We start from the raw sequence: 21,478 nt of genomic DNA, 5'->3' as shown, positions 1-21,478 counted from the left end.
ACAAAAAATCCTTCCATGCTGTTCTGCTATCTCTCATGTTTCTTTTCTTTTCTTTTCTTTCTTAAAGCCTTCTATTGTACATATATAGTTTGGTGATGACTAAATTATTTTGGAAAAAGTAAAAATAGGAAAAAATTCTTTAAAGTATTCTGTGAACAGCACAATAAAAAAGTCAGTTTTTGTGAATCTAGGATATATACAAAAGTTATGATATGAGGATGGCAGTTAAAAATTGTGTACTTTTGGGGCGCCTGGGTGGCTTAGTTGGTTAAGGGTCCGACTTTCGCTTAGGTCATGATCTCACGGTTCGTGGGTTCGAGCCCCGCGTCGGGCTCTGTGCTGACTGCCAGCTCAGAGCCTGGAGCCTGTTTCAGTCTGTGACTCCCTCTCTCTCTGACCCTGCCCTGCTCACACTGTCTCTCTCTCTCCTAGAAATGAATAAAACATTAAAAAAAATTGTGTACTTTTGCTTCTGAAAGGGGAAATTGTTGATATATTGAGAAAGAATGACAACATGATCTAATCTCTTTCCCACACAAACACCAATTTTATTGCAAATAATCACATAATTTAAAAAATTTTCCTAAAACACTCTTACAAAAAGTAACCCCAGTATCACTAATTCTGGAAATTCCATTTTGTACATTAGTCAGTACTATCTGAGTTGAACTGAAACAGTCCAAAAATTCCACAGCTTCTATAGATTTCATTTTAAAGGTTAAACAAATATTTTTTCATGATAAATGACACTACTGATAACTTCACTTGGTAGATTTTTAGTTACTTTGGTGAGTTTTATAAGCTTACAAGTAAGCAACACATATGTAATATATATGTAATAATATTAAACCAGTCTAATGATTTGCTTTGGAGGCCAGGGAGTTCCATTTTGTTAAACCCAAATTGAACAGAGTTGAATTTAGGTTAGTACAGAGAAAGGCATCCTTTGGATGTGTTGTCCTTTGTATTTATTTTTTTTTCTTTTTTAAATTTTTTATTTATTTTTGAGAGAGATGGAGAAACAGAGCACAAGTGGGGGAAGGGCAGAGAGAGAGAGAGAGAGAGAGAGAGAGAGAGACAGAAACCAAAGCAGGCTTCAGGCCCTGAGTTGTCAGCACAGAGGCCAACACAAGGCTCAAACTCACAACCGTAAGATCATGACCTGAGCCAAAGTCGGACACTCAACTGACTGAGGCACCCAGCCACCCCTGCCCTTTGTATTTCTTGAAGCATCAGATAAAATTTATATAGTTCAAAGAGCTTCTTATTACTCCTATAGGAGAATGAATACATTAACTGAAATGCACACACTTAAGGGGGATTATCTGGAATGGCAATGAGAGATCATTTACTTGTTAAGTGTGGGCAAATGGCACCTAGTTTTCAACACAGTGCAGAAAATAAGTAACTAAAGGATTAATATGTCAAGGCAATAAAAAACGGGTTTTAGGAGAGAAGACTAGAGTGGAAAAGTATTCAAGGAAAAATAGAATATGGTCTATGATCTTGAAAATTGCACCCTATTCACTATGATCAAGTTTGAGAAAATTTCTTTTCCTTATAGAATGAAAGAGGAAAATATTTGATCATCTTATTTTAAGTAAGTAGCAGAATATTGGGTTAACTTTTAACTTAGATCCAACATACCCTTTCAGCTATCCTCCTCCTAATAACCAGTTAATAATTTCATTTTCAATGAGAATAATATCCAAAACATATTTCTTATTTCCTTGTCTACATATATTTACCTCCTGAAAGATATTATCAAATAAGCTACGTAACTACCCAGTTAATGTAAAACGATTCACATCTTTGTGGTTTTAAAGATTTACTTAAAGACCTGCTTGAGCATCAGCTATTCCCAGCCCTCCTGTTCAAGATTTGGTCTAGCTCTTTATCTCAGTCTGAAATAAATGTGAGCTTTAAAACACATCAAGAATAGTAAAATGCTTTGACTCAAGGATATACTTGCACTTCGGGACTACATTAAAAAAAAATCCCACAAATTAAGAGCTGAGACCAGGTGCACTTGGATGACTCAGTTGGTTGAGCTTCTGACTCTTGATTTCAGCTCAAGTCATGATCCAAGGGTCATGGGATCAAGCCCTGTATCAGTCTCCATGCTGAACATGGTCACCCTCCCCAGATAAGACCAAATCAAACCCAAATAATGTTACTGCAGCTTTATGGCACCACGGGTAAAGTACAACAGGTCTTCCTGATAATTTACTGATTAAAACTCAAGATAACCATGGCACAGTCATGTAAGTAAAGGAAGACAATGAATTGATAAGTTTAACTGATGCTAGTCCAAAACTAATAATTTGGTGAGATAAGTAGTATAAGGTTAATCTGACAATAACTTACTATGATATGGTACAGTGTACTAGGCACCAAGTAGAACATGTGGACCCACTGGCACACATCTATAAGTAATTTTAAAGGGCATCTGGTGGCTCAGTAGGTTAAGTATTCAACTTCGGTTCAGGTCATGATCTCATGGTTCATGGGTTCGAGCCCCGTGTTGGGCTCTATGCTGACAACTCAGAGCCTGGAGCTGGCTTTAGATTCAGTGTCTGCCTCTCTCTCTCTACCCCTCCCTTGCTCACACTCTGTCTCTCTCAAAAATAAGCAAACATTAAAAAAATTTAAGAAGTAATTTTAAAACATATCATATTTACTATTCGAGTACACTGAGGCTTGGTAAAATACCTAGATTCACTACCATGCAAATCACAGGTGAGGGGAAAGGGAGGGGGCATTGGAGGTGAACAAAATCACAATTTTACTGTTATAAACATGGTATGAGACAGGTGCTTAATTGCCCCCAAAAGAAACACTAGAAAATAGCTCAAGATTAGGAAAATAAAGCTTAAAATCTATGTCCTTATTGATAATTTAATAACTGAGTATATCAATGTTTGCATCAGGGGAAAAAAGAGAAATGTAGAAAGAATGGCCTTGGTTCTCATAATAAAATCCAAATTAGGGGCATAACAAGTCCATAGTTGTTTCCTAAAATAAACCCAGTTACCAACATCATTTTAAATCTCATCTGCCTGCTTCATTTTCAGTCCTAAATTCATTTCAGTACATCAATAAGGATCTGCAAATACACTTTTATTATCTTTTTTATTTTTGCCTGTGGTATTACAGAGTATCAGCGTGCAGTAATTTACTCTGATACTACCACTTTGGTTGCTAAAAATTGCTCTTATTTTTAATTACCCTGGGGTACTTAACGTTTGTTTAACAGAAATAAACCTTGGAACCGGATGTTCCCAGAGGGACACTCTGATTCTCATCTGTCACTGCGTATGTATTGTAGACAGGCAGTAATAGTTCATGAATCTCACTTTTCTACATTTATTGGAAATTGTGACTTAATAAACAAAGTTGAACCACTGTAGGATTCAGAAAGGCCTGCATCATCACAATGATATACCTTTCAATAAAAAATCTTAGAAATAGAAAATTTCTTACTTGATTTTGGAAAGCTTCTACAGAATAATACTGAGCTTTTCTAGTATTTGACTATCAAGCTTAGAGTTTCGAAGCAGCACAGAGAAAGAATGAAAAAATAAAGTGTTGCTACAGGCTTCCAAGAAAGGCTGCAAGGATTCTGCAAAACAAATCACCAGTGCTTTACCGTTAGGGAGTAACTAAAAAGGAAATTAAACACAAAATAGACTGGAACTATGTGGGAGTATTCATAAATATTTATTTGGATTTTCATTCTTTTCATACTTAAACTTTGGGGCAAAAATATCATCATTTGAAAAATTAAAGTCTCCACTGGCTCTTGTTGAACAATACAAACCAAAAGTAAGATTATTATTTTCCTTAGTATCCAACTTCTACTATGTAGAATTTAGTAGAAATCCCAAGTTTGAAAGAATGGGGGAAGGTCATTTCTTCAATAATTTCATAACAGTAGGCTGAGTTTAAATAATTAGCAATAAGAAATTTTGTTGGGGGGCACGGGGGTGGCTTAGTTAGTTGAGCGTCCCACTTCAGCTCAGGTCAGCATCTCACGGCTCACGAGTTTGAGCCCCACATCAGGCTTTGTGCTGACAGCTTAGAGCCTAGAGCCTGCTTCCGATTCTGTGTCTTCTCTCTCTGATTCTTCCCAGTTTGTTCTCTGTGTCTCTCTCTGTCTTTCAAAAATAAACATTAAAGAAATATTTTTTAAATGTTTTATTTATTTCTGAGAGAGAGAGAGTGAGAGAGAGAGAGACAGCATTAGCAGGGGAGGGTCAGGGAGAGAAGGAGATGCAGAATCTGAAATAGGCTCCAGGCTCTGAGCTAGCTGTCAGCACAGAGCCCGACATAGGGCTTGAACCAATGAACCGTGAGATCATGACCTGAGCCAAAGTCGGATGCTTAACTGACTGAGCCACCAAGGTGTCCCTAAAAAATACCTTTAAAAAAGAAATTTTGTTGCAGTAGCAATTTTTTGATACTAAATTAAAGAATTTTATTTAAAATAACAAGTGTTGGTGGAGATGTGGAGAAATAGGAACCCTTGTGTACTGTTGATGGAAATGCATATTGGTACACGAATGTGGAAAAGAGTATGGACGTTCCTCAAAAAATTAAAAATAGAAATAGCGTATGATCTAGTAATTCCACTACTGGGTATTTACCCCTCAAAAATGAAAGCACTGATTCAAAAAGATATACATACCTCTATGTTTATTGCAGCATTATTTGTAATAGCCAAGACATAAAAGCAACCCAAGTGCCATCAATAGATGAATGGATAAAGAAGACGTGGTGTGTGTATACATATACATATACATATACATAAATGTACACACACACACACACACAATGGAATATTCTAAAAATAATAAATAAATAAAATTTAATAAAAAAATTTTTTATTTATTTCTTGGAGAGAGAGAGAGACAGCGTGAGCAGGGGAGGGTCAGAGAGAGAGGGAGTCACAGACTGAAACAAGCTCCAGGCTCTGAGCTGGCAGTCAGCACAGAGCCCGACGCGGGGCTCGAACCCATGAACCGCGAGATCATGACCTAAGCGAAAGTCGGACGCTTAACCGACTAAGCCACCCAGGCGCCCCGAGATATTGCCATTTGTGACAACCTGGATATACCACATGATTTCACTCATATGTGGCTTTAAAAAACAAAACAAGGTAAAAAGATATAAATCAATAAACAAACAAATAAAAAACAGACTCTTAGATACAGAGAACAAACTGATGGTTGCCAGAGGGGAGGTGGGGGGTGGATGGGTGAGATAGCTAAAGGGATTAGGAAGTACAAACGTCCTGTTACAAAATAAATAAGTTACAGAGATGACACGTATAGCATAGGGAATAGTCAATAAGATTGTAATAGGGACATCCAACTCTTGATTTCTGCTCAGGGAATGATCCCAGGGTTGTAGGATTGAGCCTCATGTCTTGGGATTCTCTCAGTCTCTCCCTCTGCCCCTCTACCTTGCTCTCTCTCTCTCTCAAAAACAAAAAGATTGTAATAAGGTTGTATGGTGACTACACTTATGGTGACACTGAATAATGTGTAGAATAGTTGAATCATTGTGATGTCTACTGAAACTAACACTCTTGTTAATATACTGTAATAAAAAATGTTAAAAATATATCATTTGAGCACTATTGACAATTTACATACTCAATGTAAAAGGAATAACTTTCTACCCATAAAAGCAAAAGGGAAAAATGATTCATAAAAGAAAGGTTAAAAATTTTTAAAAATAAAACCTTTAAATATCTATGTAAAAATGTTTTTAACTTAAAAGGCAAAAGCTCAAACAAACAAACAAAACAAATAGGAAATGCCAAACTTGGGGCAGGGTAGTGATGAGGAAATCTCCTCGTAATATATTTGCCAGAAGATTGAAATTATTATTATGAAAGGATTTCTTATAAATCAGTAAAAAAAAGATGGACCTAATATTTTTAGTAATGAGCAAAGGGCACAAGCAAGCAATCATGACACAATAAATATTGAAAACATATTCAACTTAGTAGGAATAAAATAATTAGAACTTGGCAAATTTGTATCAAAAGCCTTGGAAAGGAATATCCTTTGATTCAGCAATTCTGCCTCTAAGCCTGTGTTGGAATCAGATGTATGCAGAGGTCTATGCATAAGGGCCACAGGAAAGTCTGTAATATGGAGAGCTAAGAGCTCTGCTAAAGTGGCTATGAGCTGAACACAATTATGTATAAACACTATTTCTAAGGTGTACATCACAAGTATTGGTAATTAGGAGGACTTGAAAAGAAGCAAAAATCAGAGAAAAATAATTAATTATGGCCTTTAAAATAAATTCCTATGTAAAAAGCCTCTGTAAAATTCAGACACCCACAGTGGATAAAGGAGTTTATTTCACACAGATAAATAAGTCCATAGATACAAGGGACATAAAAATATGAGAGCTTTAGGGCACCTGTGTGGCTCAGTGAGTTAAGTGTCTGACTCTTGGTTTCAGCTCAGGTCATGATCTACTGGTTTGTGAGTTCAAGCCCCACATTGGTCTCTGTGCTGACTGTGTAGAGCCTGCTTGGGATTCTCTCTCTTCCTCTCTCTGTCCCTCCAGTACACTCTCTCTCTTTCACACACAGACACAAAATAAATAAGCTTACAAAAAAGAAACTGATAATTTCAAAAATATGATATCTTTGTATAATCATTCTTTTTGAATCCACAAGCACAGCTTGGGACTGTCTTTACTGAGTAAAATATTCAATAATGAAACTAACAAAATCCACACTAGTAAAGTCAGAAGAACGTTGTGATAACAGAAGATGAAAGGTGGTACAGGCTAGCAGAGGAGCACGATGACAATGGTCACATGTCCTCTGCATATTACCATGTGGTAAAAAAGTAGGATAAAAAATGTAATATGTTCTCCACAGTGGTCTAACCCAAGTGTGGACTAAACTGAGTTCACCAAGTCCTGTGTGTGTGTGTGTGTGTGTGTGTGTGTGTGTATAAACACATGTGTGTCTCAGTTACAGGATCTTCTTAAAGAATGAAAATGTAAATTACAAACATAGCACACATAATCCACAAATAACATTAAAATGCATTGATTGAAATTTGAAGCAACTTCATTAAATAATTATACACAGTTTTCTTCTCTTTTTGTTTTAAGTGGGAACTGAGATTTATTTAAACAGTAAGTCAACGGGCACAGCAGGTGGTGCACTAGCCCTGGGAACTGAGGTTTTCTCAGGATGTGGGATGGGACCACGGCTGGCCACTGCCCAGGAAACATGGCCTGTCAACTGTGGGAAAGTCAGTGTCTTCAGCTCCCAGCTCAGCATGGGCCTCAAAGAGATGAATAAGTGATTTCCTTCAAAACTATTTCATTCCTCCTTTGGTTGCCCAACAAAGGTAGTAATGCTGGAAGAGCTGTTCGAGAAGCTCCATTTCACCCAAGAATTCAAAACTCTATTCTGCTTACTTTAGCTTGAGGCAATCTGCTGTACAGTTCCATCATGTTGACTGCTGATGCCTTTTCCCACCCATTACACGGGAGCCGTTCTTTCTGTGACTCTAGCAACTTGCAGGTCTCTACTCCTGCCAGGTAACACTGTCACCTCTGCAGGTTTTTTATCATTATCTGTCCAAACCGGTCATCCATGTATGTTCATAGTTTATGAACATGACAGTCTCAAAACTGTTGGCTGACCACTTGAAAAGGCTGGCCTTCTGATCCAGAGTGATGTAAATCAGCACACATTCAGTTATCAGGAGTGTTAGCAATTATGGATTCATGTTCCATTTCTTTAGCTTCTCTTCCAGTTCAGGTACATCTCAGAGATCTGCTCCAATAATGGCATATCTCTTTGAATCCAAAAGGTGTCCATTGATTTGAAGTGTGCCCTCTGAATGTAATTCTGCAATGGATTGTGATAAGAAAGGCTTGTTTTTCATGCTATGCAGCTTTCTTGTGACTATCACTAGAAAATTGACTTCAGTACATTTACTTGGGAGATTGTTGACTTCGAGGGAGGCAGGATGGGGGAGAAGTAGGGAGCTCTGCACATTTCGCTCACCCTCATCTCTCAAACAGAGGAGGCCTGAAGCCATAAGACACTGAACCGCAGGAATTTGGGAGGAAAAGATACAGAGTCCACTAAGAAGACAACCTCATACGTGTGTGAGTGCAAACTGAGGAAGATAAAAATGGGCCAGGACCCAGAGACACAGTAAGGAGGGGAAGGAATCTCCTATGTGGGGAGCCACAGAGAGTTGAAGGGAAGAGAAAGAGTGGCTGAAACTGCTCATAGAACTGTCCCTGGAGAAGAGAAAAACCTTGGCTTGGGACAGACTATGATCCTCTTTCTAGCTGTGGTGCTGACTTTGGGCTGGGTGTCCTGGTCCCAGGTGGCGCCAGAAGAAACTGCTCCGCTGCTCTCCCAGCTCGATCCCCAGCTGGGAAGCAGGGCAGCCTGAAACTGCTCCGCTGCTCTCTCGGCTTGATCCCCAGCTTGGAATCGGCCCGGCCTGTAGGATTATATTTCAGGCAGTATCAATAAAGCTCATGAACAAAGACCTGGTAACGAGGTGGGGCTTGGGACATAGAAAATGGCCGACCTTGGCTACGCCTGCAACACAGGGAGATTGGACCCAAAAGAGTGATTTGCAACTCTTGGTTTGAGAAGGGACTGGGGCACTGCCATTTTTCTCCCCACAACCACCAAGGTGGGACCTCAGGGAGTGGCCCTCAGGACACAGTAGAGACCAAGACCTGCCTACACCAAACCATGCCCATCCCCGCTACAGAGCTGCTATTTTTTTGCAGGAGCCTGGAGAAAGACCACCGTGGATGCACTGCCGTGATTAATTCTATATCAATTCTTTCTATTCAGATATATTTCCCCCTATCTCATTTGTCTCCCTCCCCTCCACTGTACTGGACGCTCTGGTCATGGGATTGCTTAAAGAGTCACATTTAATCCATTCTCTGGATGTATATTCTACATCTCCACCACTACCTTTCTCTCTCTCTCTGGAGTAATAAAACTATATGGTTTCTCTAAGTAACATTATCTTCGTTTCTTTCTCCTCACCTCCTACCATATTCTCCTCTTTCTCTCTCTGAATTAAGCCTCCTAGTCTTTCTGCCTGGTCATTGTCCAATTTTGCTTTCTCTCTGCCCTTGTCATTTGTCTCTTTGAATATGCTTTTCCATCAGCTCTGCATACACCTTACTCATTATTTGTAGCTGGAAATTCTGGTTTATGCTTTTAGACTATCCTTTATCTTTTGGGCATCTTTCTTTCTTCCTTCCTTCCTTCCTTCCTTCCTTCCTTCCTTCCTTTCTTTCTTTCTTTCTTCCTTTCTTCCTTTCTTCCTTTCTTCCTTTCTTTCTTCTTTCTTTCTTTTCCCTTTCAGTTTGCTTTTTGTAGTATTTGTGCGTTTACGTGCCTTTGTTCCCTGTGTGTTTGTCTGTTTTCTTTTCCAGGACTACCTCAAGAAACTAGCCAAGGTACACATGGTGGATAGTCCCAAATACCACTATGAGTAAGGAAATAAAATAACCAAAGTCTCAACAAGAGAGACCAAGAGACACCATTCAAAGAACACTTCCTGAATGGACAGGCCCCGGACAGTCAATGAGCTTTCATTGATATTGCAGTATTCTCAGATGCAGAATGTATAACAAGCTTTTAAAACTGACAAGACAGAAAGCTAGCCAAAATGATGACACGGAAGAAATCTCCTCTAAAGAAATTCCAGGAAGAAATGACAGCTAAAGAACTGCTCAAAACAGATATAAGCAACATAACTGAACAAGAATTTAAACAATAGTCACAAAATTAATCACTGGGCGTGAAAAAGTCATGAAAGACATCAGAGAAACTATTGCTACAAAGACTATGGAGCTTAAAAATAGTTGTGATGAATTAAATAATGCGAAAATGAGATGCATAATAAAATAGGGGCGTCCAATGCATGGATTGAAGAGGCAGAGAGGAGAAGAGGTGAATAGAAGACACAATTATAGAAAAAGAAGAAGCCAAGAAAAAGAGTGATAAACGGATCCAGGAACATGAAAGGAGAGTTTGAGAACGGAGTGATACAGTCAAACGAACAATATCCATATCATAGAAATTCCAGAAGAGGAAGAGAGAAAGAAAGGTGCTGAAGGAGTACGTGAACAAATTATACCCAAGAGGCACAGAGAACTCCCCTCAGATGTAACTTGAATCGATCTTCTTCACGACACATCATAGTGAAAACTGGCTAAATACAAGGACAAAAAGAGAATTCTGAAAGCAGCTAGGGAGAAAAGCGCCCTAACATACAAAGAGAAACATATCAGAGTGGTGACAGACCTATCTACTGAAAATTTGCAGGCAAGAAAGGAATGGCAAGAAATCTTCAAAGTGATGAACAAACAAAAATATCCAGTCAAGAAATCACTATCCATCAAGCCTTTCATTCAGAATAGGAGAGATAAAAGTCTTCCCAAATAAACAAAAATCAAAAGAATAGATCACCACTAAACCAGCCCTACAAGAAATCCTAAGGGGGACTATATGAGGGAAATGTTGCAAGAAACACAACGTACCAGAGAAACCACCACAAGCATGAATCCTACGAAGAACACAATGACTCTAAACCCATATTTTTCAATAATAACACTAATGTAACTGGGCTGAATGCGCCAATCAAAAGACATAGGACAGTAGAATGGATTTTAAAAAAACACCAAAATCCATCTATTTGCTGTCTACAGGAGACCCATTTTAGATCTGAGGACACCTTCAGATTGAAAGCAAGGGGGTGGAGAAATATCTATCATGCTACTGGAAGTCAAAAGAAAGCTACAGTAGCCATACTCATCAGACAAACTGGACTTTAAAGTAAAGACAGTAACAAGGGATGAAGAAGGGCATTGTATAATAATTACAGGGTCTATCCCTCAAGAAAAGCTAACAATTATAAATGTCTAAGCACCAAATTCAGAAGCACTGAAATACATAAAACAATTAATCACAAACAGAAGCAGTCTTATTGATAAGAATTTAATACTCCACTGACAGCAATGGAGAGATCAACTTGACAGAAAATCACTAAAGAAACAATAGACTAGTGACACATTGGATCAGATGGATTTGGCAGATATATTTAGAACTCTACATACTGAGGCTATAGAATTCACTCTCTTTTCAAGTGCGCATGGCACATTGTCCAAATAGATCACATACTGGGTCATAAAGCAACCCTCAATAAATATAAAAGAATTGAGATCATGTCATGCACACTTTCAGACCACAATGCTATGAAACTTGAAATCTACAACAGGAAAAAGTCTGGAAAACCTCCAAAAACATGGAGGTTAAAGAACACCCTATGAACGAATGGGCCAACCAGGCAATGAGAGAAGAAATTAAAAAATATATGGAAACAAATGAAAATGAAAATACAACAATCCAAACTCTATGGGATGTGACAAAGGCAGTCCTAAGAGGAAAGTACTGTGCACTCTAGGCCTATTTCAAGAAATTAGAAAAAGTGCAAATACAAAATCTAACAGCGCACCCAAAGGAACTAGAAGGAGAGCAACAAGAGCACCCCAAACCCAGTAGGAGAAGAGAAATAATAAAAATCAGGGCAGAAATAAACAATATAAAATCCAAAAAACCAGTTGAACAGATCAATGAAATCAAGAGTTGGTGTTTTGAAAAAAATAAGCAAAATTAATAAACCTCTAGCCAGGCTTGTCAAAAAGAAAAGAGAGAGCACCCAAATAGACAAAATCATGAATGGATTTATTACAACCAATCCCTCAGAAATACAAGCGGTTATCAGGGAATACTGTGAAAAATTGTATGCCAACAAACTAGACAACTTAGAAGAAATGGACAAATTCCTAAACAGACACGCACTACCAAAATTCACACAAGAAGAGATAGAAAATCTGAACATACCCATAACTAGTGAAGAAATCGAATCAGTTATCAAAAATCTCCCAATAAGTAAGAACCCTGAGTCAGATGGCTTCCCTGGGGAATTCTACCAGACATTTAAATCAGAGTTAATACCCATTCTTCTCAAGCTATTCCAGAAAATAGAAATCGAAGGAAAACTTCCAGACTCATTTTATGAAGCCAGCATCACTTTGATTCCCAAGCCAGACAGAGATCCAGCAAAAAAAGAGAACTACACGCCAATATCCTTGATGAATACGGATGCAAAAATCCTCAATAAGATACTTGCAAATCGAATCCAACAGCACATAAGAAGAATTATCCACCAAGATCAAGAGGGATTCATCCCTGGGTTACACGGCTGGTTCAATATTCACAAATCAATCAATGTGATACATCATATTAACAAAAGAAAAGATAAAAACCATATGATCCTGTCGACAGATGCAGGAAAAGCATTTGACAAGATATAGCATCCCTTCTTATAAAGACCCTCGAGAAAGTCGGGATAGGAGAAACTTACTTAAACATCATAAAAGCCATCTATGAGAAGCCCTCAGCTAACATCATCCTCAATGGGGAAAAACTGAGAGCTTTCCCCCTGAGACCAGGAACACGCCAGGGATGTCCACTCTCACCACTGTTGTTTAGCATAGTGCTGGAAGTCCTAGCATCAGCCATCAGACAACAAAAGGAAATAAAAGGCATCAGAATTGGCAAAAAAGAAGTCAAACTTTTACTTTTTGCAGACAACATGATACTATACATGGAAAACCTGATAGACTCCACCAGAGGCCTACTAGAACTGATCCATGAATTCAGCAAAGTTGCAAAATCAATGTAGAGAAATCAGTTGCATTTTTATACACCAATAATGAAGCAACAGAAAGAGAAATCAAGAAACTGATCCCATTCAAAATTTCACACATACAAAAAAACAGAATATCCTGGAATAAACCTACCCAAAGATATAAGAGATCTGTATGAAGAAAACTATAAAAAACTTATGAAGGAAATTGAAGAAGACACAAAGAAATGGAAAAATATTTCATACTCATGAATGGAAGAATAAATATAGTTAAAATGTCATTACTACCCAAAGCAATCTACACATTCAATGCAATCCCAATCAATATTGCACCAGCATTTTTCTCAAAACCAGAACAAACTATCTTAAACATTGTATGGAACCATAAAAGACCACCAAAGTAATCTTGAAGAAGAAAACCAAAACAGGAAGCATCACAATTCCAGACTTTAGCCTCTACTACAAAGCTGTAGTCATGGTAGTAGAGCAATTACAGTAATGTAATGGCACAAAAACAGACACGTAGACCAATGGATAGAATAGAGAACTCAGAATTGGACCCACAAATGTATAACCAACTAATCTTTGACAAAGCAGGAAAGAGTATCCAATGAAAAAAAGACAGCCTCTTTAACAGATGGTGCTAGGAAAACTGGACAGCAACATGCAGAAGAATGAAACTAGATCATTTTCTCACACCATAAACCAAAATAAACTCAAAATGGACAAAAGACCTAAATATGAGACAGGAAACCATCAAAGCCCTAGAGGAGAAGGCAGGAAACAAGCTCCTTGACCTCCACCGCAGCAATTTCTTTTTTGACGCAACCCCAAAGGCAAGGGAATCAGGAGCAAAAATGAACTATTGGGACCTCATCAAGATAAAAAAAACTTCTGCTTGGCAAAGGAAACAATCCATAAAACTAATAGGCAACCGACAGAATGGGAAAAGATAGTTGCAAATGACATATTAGATAAAGGGCTAGTATCCAAAATCTATAAGGAACTCACCAAACTCCACACCTGAAAAACAAATAATCCATTGAGGAAATAAGCAGAAGACATGAACAGACACTTCTCCACAGAGGACATCCAGATGGCCAACAGACACATGAAACGATGCTCAGCGTCCCTCATCATCAGGGAAATACAGATCAAAACCACACTGAGATATCTCCTCACGCTGGTTAGAGTGGCTAAAATGAACAAATCAAGAGACTGGATGCTGGCAAGGATGTGGAGAAACAGGCATCCTCCTTCACTGTTGGTGGGAATGTAAACTTGTGTAACCCGTCTGGAAAACAGTGTGGAGATTCCTCAAAAAATTAACAATATAACTGCTCTATACCCAGCAATAGCACTGCTAGGAATTTACCCAAGGGATACAAGAGTGCTGATGCATAGGGTGCATGGACCTCAATGTTCATAGCAGCACTTTCAACAATAGACAAATCCTGGAAAGAGCCTAAGTGTCCATCAACTGACGACTGGATCAAGAAGATGTGGTTCATCTATACAATGGAATACCACATGGCAACGAGAAAGAATGAAATCTGGCCATTTGTAGCAATGTGGATGGAACTCTTGGGTGTTATGCTGAGTGAAATAAGTCAGGTAGAGAAGGACAGATACCATATGTTTTCACTTATAGGTGGATCAGGAAAAACTTAATGGAGGACAATGGGGGAGGAGAAGGAGAAAAATAGTTGGGGAGAGGGAGGAAGGCAAACCATGAGAGACCCTTGAATACTGAGACTGTTGAATACTGAGAACAAACTGAAGGCTCATGGGGGTTGGGGAGAGGGGAAGGAGGGTGATGGGCATGGACGAGGGCACTTGTGGGGATGAGCACTGAGTGTTATATGGAAACCAAATTGACAATAAACTATGAAAGAAAAAAAAAAAAAGAAAGGGCAAGTAAAAAAATATTTACTTGGGAGATCTTCATCTTTTCATCTCCAGAAGGTGGTATGCATCCCAGACCCAAGGTTTGGAATTTGACAATGATGTTCTGTCTTCAGTAAAAACGCTGACTGACACCATGTACTTGACCAAAATATCTTGTTTATTTCAGGGGCTTTCCTCTTCTTAGACAGTCTTATAAAATGCTGGATGTAAGGGTCATGCCAGTAGCCAATGCTTACTGTAAACCTAAACAGACTTTGAGTTTGTTTCCTTTCTGGTGAGCTCTGCTGCTTTTTCAAGTATATCTGCAGGCCTTAAGTGTTGAATCACCCTTCGCATATAGAAGCATCTTTGGAAGTGGCATGTACACCCTCGTCATCTGTGTCTGTTAAGGAAGAAGAGCAGGAGGTGAAGAGGGTCCCCTCAGGCTAGTGGCTGTGTGCGTGGAGGTTTTGGAGTGCTATCTCACTGGGGACATGGAAGTGGGATCCACAGATGCCTGGGGAAAGTGCAAGTCTCCAAGAAGGCAGGAGAGATGTGTACATAGCTTTCTTATTCAGATCCTGAGACAGACGATTCATGTCAACTTTGAACAAGGAAATTAACTATTATATGGTTAACAGAATTTAAGTCAACAGATAAAAAGCAGTTATAAGTCACTACCAGAAAGATCACTAAGGGTTCTTAACATACCTACAATCTACAATATCAGTGTTTTCCATCTGAAAGTATAGAAATCACATAATAAAATTATGATGGTTGTTTATACAGTTGACCCTTGAACAATACAGATATGAACTGTGCAGGTCCGGTTATACATGCATTTTAAAATAAATACAATACTGTAAGTGTATTTTTGTTTCCTTATGATTTTCTTGATATTTTCTTCTCTTTAGCTTACTTTATTGTAAAAAAAATATATATATGTAAAAAATATATATATATATACTATATGTGTTTATTGACTATGTCATTGGTAAGGCTTCCATTCAACAGTAGGCTATTAGTAGTTAAGTTTAGGGGGAGTCAAAAGTCATACACAGATTTTCAGCATTGTTGACCTGTTCATTGTTTAAGGGTCAACTGTAGTTCTAAAACTTTTGAAAGAAAATTCAATTAACAAATTGATTCCAACTATATATAAAAGAAGATAATACACCATAACTTGGGTTTATCCTAAGTGTGCAAGATAGTTTAATATTAGAAAATCCATAAGTGTAATTTATTACATTAACAGATAAAAAGAGGGGTGCCTGGGTGGCTCAGTTGGTTAAACATCTGAGTCTTGGTTTTGGCTTAGTTCATAATCTCACAGTTGGTGGGACTGAGCCCTGCATTGGACTCTGTGTCCATTATTGGGATTCTCTCTCTTTCTCTCTCTGCCACTCCATGGCTCATTCCCTAGATCACACACACTCTCTCTCTCTCAAAATAAATAAATAAAAATTTTAAAAAACAGATAAAAAGACAAAAGTAAAAAAATAAGAGACGGGCTCCTGGGTGGCTCATTCAACTACATGTCTGATTACTGCTCAGGTCATGATCTCACAGTCTGTGAGTTCAAGCCCCACGTCAGGCTCTGTGCTGACAGCTCAGAGCCTGGTGCCTGCTTCAGATTCTGTGTCTCCCTTTCTCTCTGCCACTCCCCTGCTCACTCTGTCTCTTTCTCTCTCAAAAATAAACATTAAAAAGAATTTTTAAAAGAGAGGAGAGAGGGGCGCCTGGGTGGCTTAGTCGGTTAAGCGTCCGACTTTTGCTTTGGTCATGATCTCGCGGTTCGTGGGTTCGTGCCCCGCGTCGGGCTCTGTGCTGTCTGCCAGCTCAGAGCCTGGAGCCTGTTTCGGTCTGTGACTCCCTCTCTCTCTGACCCTCCCCTGCTCACGCTGTCTCTTTCTCTCTCTCTCCTAGAAATAAATAAAAAAAAAAAAAAAGAGAGAGAGAGAGAGGAGAGAGAAAAGGCATTGATCAAATTCAACACACACTAATATAAACTCTCAGTAAATGAAAAATAGGAGAAAAAATTCGTATACAGAGAAAGAATGTGAATGAAAAGTGAGAAACAAACATCATCCTAAACAGGAACTGTTAGAATCACTCATTTTAAAATCAGGAATGAGGGGCACCTGGGTGGCTCAGTTAGTTAAGCGTCCGACTTCGGCTCAGGTCATGATCTCATGGTTCATGGATTCGAGCCCCACGTCGGGCTCTGTGCTGACAGCTAGCTCAGAGCCTGGAGCCTGCTTCAGATTCTGTGTCTTCCTCTCTCTCTGACCTTCCCCTGCTCATGCTCGCTCTCTCTCTCAGAAATAAATAAAGCATTACAAATAGTAATAAAATAAAATCAGGAATGATATCATGATACTCACTTTAATTATTTTGATTTTGTGTGACATTAAAAGCTACACATGGTGTAAGAAAATAAGAGAAATAAATTACAGGCATAAGATCTAGAAAAGAAAAAATAAAATTTATAATTCTTGGTTGATATGATGGTTAATGCTTAAAATGCACAAAAACCTATGGATAAATTATTAGAAAAAATAGAAGCACCTGGCAAGTTAGCTGATTATAAGATTAATGTGTGTGTGTGTGTGTGTGTGTGTGTGTGTTCATTTATTTTGAGAGAGAGACACACAAAGAGAACACGAGTAGGGAAAGGGCAGAGAGAGACTACCAAACAGGCTCCATGCTGCTAGGATGGGACTCGAACTCACCAATGGTGAGATAATGACCTGAGCCAAAACCAAGAGCCAGATGCTTACCTGACTGAGTGACCCAAGCGCCTATAAGTTATATATATAATGTATATATAGTAATGCTTATTTATTTATTTTTGAGAGAGAGAGTGTGAGCAGGGGGAGCAGCAGTGAGAGGAGAGAGAAAGAGAGAGAGGGAGAGGGAGAGGGGGGAGAGGATGAGAGGGAGAGGGGGAGAGGATGAGAGAGAGAGAGAGAGAGAGAGAGAATCCCAAAAGGCTCCTCGTTGTGAGTACAGAGCCTGACACAGAGCTTGATCTCATGGAATATGAGATCATGACCTGAAATCAAGAGTTGGATGCTTAACCACCAACTGAGCCACCCAGGAGCCCCAAGATTTATGTATTTTAAAAGTCAGTTGATATTTTCCTTGTGCTATCATCAAACAACTGAAAAATGTAATTAAAGAGAAGACACCATTGTAAATCAGAGAATACCAAGTACTAGGAATAAATATAACAAAAGAAATACAATACCCATAGAAAGTCAGAAAACTTATTAGAATATGTATTAAAAGACTTAATAGACCAGATTCATGAGTAGTAAAACTCAATATTACAGAAATGTCAGCTTTCCCCAAATTAATCTATAGATTCAAAGCAATTTCAATCAAAATGCAATAGGATTTTTATGACACTGGAGAAAATGATTGCAAAATGTACATAGGAGAGAAAAAGGCAAAAGGTTGGGCGCTTCTAAAAAAGAAAATCAAGTACCAGGGACTTTCTCTAATAAATACCAACAATTATGCAAAATGATAAAAATTAAGAGAAGCTACAAAGATAGACAAATTGACTAATAGACTAGGATAGTGAGCCCAGAATAGACCCAGATGTATATGTAACTTTGGTATCTCAGTATGTATAAATACCAGCTGTAAAACTATGATATATACTATATAACAGAATATTATTTAGACTTAACAAGGAAAGAAATTCTAACACATGCCACAACATACATGAACCTTATGGATATTATGCTAAGTGAAATGAGCCAGTCACAAAACGGCAGATACTGGGGGCACCTGGCTTGCTCAGTGAACAGATCATGCAACTCTTGATCTTGGGATCATGAGTTCAAGGGTGGAGCCTACCTTTAAAAAAAGAAATAAAGAAGCAAGCCAGTAAGCAAGCAGCAAGGACTTTGTGATTCTATTTATATGAGGTACGTAGAGTGACCAAATTCATAGTGACAGAAAGCAGTATGGTAGTTGCTAATCCGCTATTTGAGGACAAATAAATGCCCTTTCCCCTGACCTGTTATTAAATACTTATTTGTTGGAGATTAATGAAGCTGGAAAAAAGGAAAAACCATATTAAGTGTTTATTATGAACACAACCTTCAAAATACTTGCCATAAAGTGATTTGTGTGTGTGTCCTTGTGTGTATGTATGCACCTACATATAATATACAAACTTAAAAATACCAAATTTCATTTTTAAAAGCTAAGTAATGAGAGTCAGAACAAAAATGAGCAAAAACAGTTTTGGCGACATCTGTGTTTCCATCCTGGGAAACTCTGTAGGAACATGAACAATAAGAGATTCAAGTTAACATTCAAGACCCACAGACAATATTTTTTACATCTTTGTGACAGACATTGGTCAACCACAAAAGCAGTCTCCCCCAGGCAGCATATTCCACAGACAGGATAACTATGACAAAAATGAACTACGAGTTTAAAACCACCAATTAGAAACCAAGAAGAAGTCAGTTTTTAGCCAAGTATCGTGAAATGATAGCATGATTCATTGATCACAAACTACAGCATGTTGGAAGTAAGCTACTGTATAAAGAAACCTGCTTTATGAAACATAGGCATAACAACAATCAAACAAGGCAATTGATCCAGTAATGAATCTTTTACTTTGCCTTTAAAAAGGGGAGCATTTGGCATACACATGCAAAAAAATAAGTGCTTGTTCAAAAAGAAGTGGGAGATGAAAGTTGTTAGGAGATGAGAAATCAAGACAAATTAGGTCTTTAAATTTTTTTGATGTTTATTTTTTCTCTAAAAATCAATACATATAATTTCCATAAAAAACAGAAATGTAGAAAAACATCACATAGTCTGTTCTTCAAACAAAACACAACTACTAGGCATTTTTAACTTACTTGTAAATCACACACTGTATGTAAACTTTTTAACTTATCCCATACAATTAATCATATTGTATATTTTCTCATATTGCTACAGTCTTATAACAAATTTTTAAGGAATATATAATACTCCATTAAGGAAATACAGATCTTGTGCATGTCCCCCCTCACTTATAACCCCTAGTTCTTCAACATATTCTATTTCTGTTATGTTTCTTGTATGTCTTATCTTTCCAGATATTTCTACATATACAAGCAGGTGAATGTGTGTGTGTGTGAGAGAGATGATAGCATACTAAACAAGCTTTTCTCCCTTGCTTCATTTCCTAACTTAAAATATGTCATTAGAGATCATTCTTTATTACTGCATAACATCTGCCTTATTTTTATTTTTAAAATTGTGGTACCATATACAAAACATAAAATCTACCAGCTTAACCATTTTAAAGTGTGCAGTTCAGTAGTGTTAGGTAGATTCTTTGTGTGACCAACCTCTTTGTGTGTGTGACCATCTTTGTGAGACCAATCTCTAGAACTTTTTCTTCTTACAAAACTGAAACACTGTACCCGTTAATCAATCAACCCCATTCTCCTTTCCAAGCCCCTGACAACCATTATTCTATTTTCTGTTTCTATGAATTTGACCACATTGTACCGTATGTAAGTGGATTGATACAATATTTGTCTTTTTGTGTCTGCTTATTTCCCTTATTTCCCATTATTCCCTTAGAATAATGTCTTCAAGGTTTATTTATCATGTGTCAGAATTGTCTACCTTTTTATAGTTGACTAATATTTCAGTGTGTATACACCCAGTTTGTTTATCCATTCATCTTTCCATGGACATTGAAACATTATGTTGTTTCCACCTTTGACTATTGTGAATAATGCTGTGAACAGAGGTGTACAGATATCTCTCCAAGATCCTGCTGTAAATTCTCTTGGATATATTTACACAGAAGTGGGATTGCTGGATCATGGGATAATTCAATTTTTAATTTTTTGATGAATCGCCGTAGTGTTTTCTACAGTGGCTACACCATTTTACATTCCTAGCAATAATACACAGGGTTCCAATTTTTCCGCATGTTCATCAACACTTGTTGATAGTAGCCATCCTAATGGGGGTGAGGTGGTATCTCATTATGGTTTTGATTTGCATTTTCTTAATGATTAGTGGTATTGAGCATCTTTTCATGTACTTGTTAGCCATTCTTATTTTTTTAAGAGCTTAATATTATTATACATAGAAACTATAATTTTTATAATTAATATCCTGGTTAAATAAACTATATCAGTTGCTGTTAAAAACAAAACTGCAATGACTCTCCTTTTACATTCTTCTGGTTTCCATTAAAAAAAAAAAAACCTTTACATGGGGGCACCTGTGTGGGTGAGTAGGTTGAGCGTTTGACTTCAGCTCAGGTCATGATCTCATGGTTTGTGGGTTTGAGCCCCACATTGTGCTCTGTGCTGATAGCTCAGAGCCTGGTCTCTGCTTTGGATTCTGTGTCTCTTTCTCTCTCTGCTGCTCTCCTGCTCATGCTCTGTCTTTCTCTCAAAAATAAAGAAGCATTTTTAAAAAATCTTAAAAAAATAAACCTTTCCATTATGGAATTTCAAATATACACTAAAGTAGGCAAACCAATATGAAGAACTCCATATACCATTGATCCAGCTTCAACAGTTACCATCTTCTGGCCAATTTTGTTTCACTGACACTCTTACCTATATCCTTCGCCCCCACATTTTATTTTAAAGAAAATCCCAGTCATTATATCATTTACTTTATAATTAGTTCCCCTTGTATCTTTAAAACTTGTAGTTTTTATGTGCACACAATACATCTGTAAGATAAATTCCAAAATGTAGATTTTCTGGGTCAAAGTGGAGCTGAATTTTACATTGTGATAGATATTGTTCACTTGTCCTCAGTAAAAATTGTGTAGATTTATTCTCTCATCAACAGTA

The 21,478-nt window shown here is 37.8% G+C and overlaps 1 pseudogene; it reads right to left on the bottom strand.

Annotated features, from left to right (window-relative positions):
* Positions 1-7,323: 7,323 nt before the first annotated feature.
* LOC120223964 lies at positions 7,324-21,201 on the bottom strand (annotated as a pseudogene).
* Positions 21,202-21,478: the final 277 nt, after the last annotated feature.

This window comes from Hyaena hyaena, unplaced genomic scaffold (assembly GCF_003009895.1).
Source record: "Hyaena hyaena isolate Hyena2069 unplaced genomic scaffold, ASM300989v1 scaffold_1074, whole genome shotgun sequence".
Classification (NCBI taxonomy): domain Eukaryota; kingdom Metazoa; phylum Chordata; class Mammalia; order Carnivora; family Hyaenidae; genus Hyaena; species Hyaena hyaena.
Note: the sequence above shows the minus strand (reverse complement) of the source record. Positions and strands in the feature narration are given on the sequence as shown.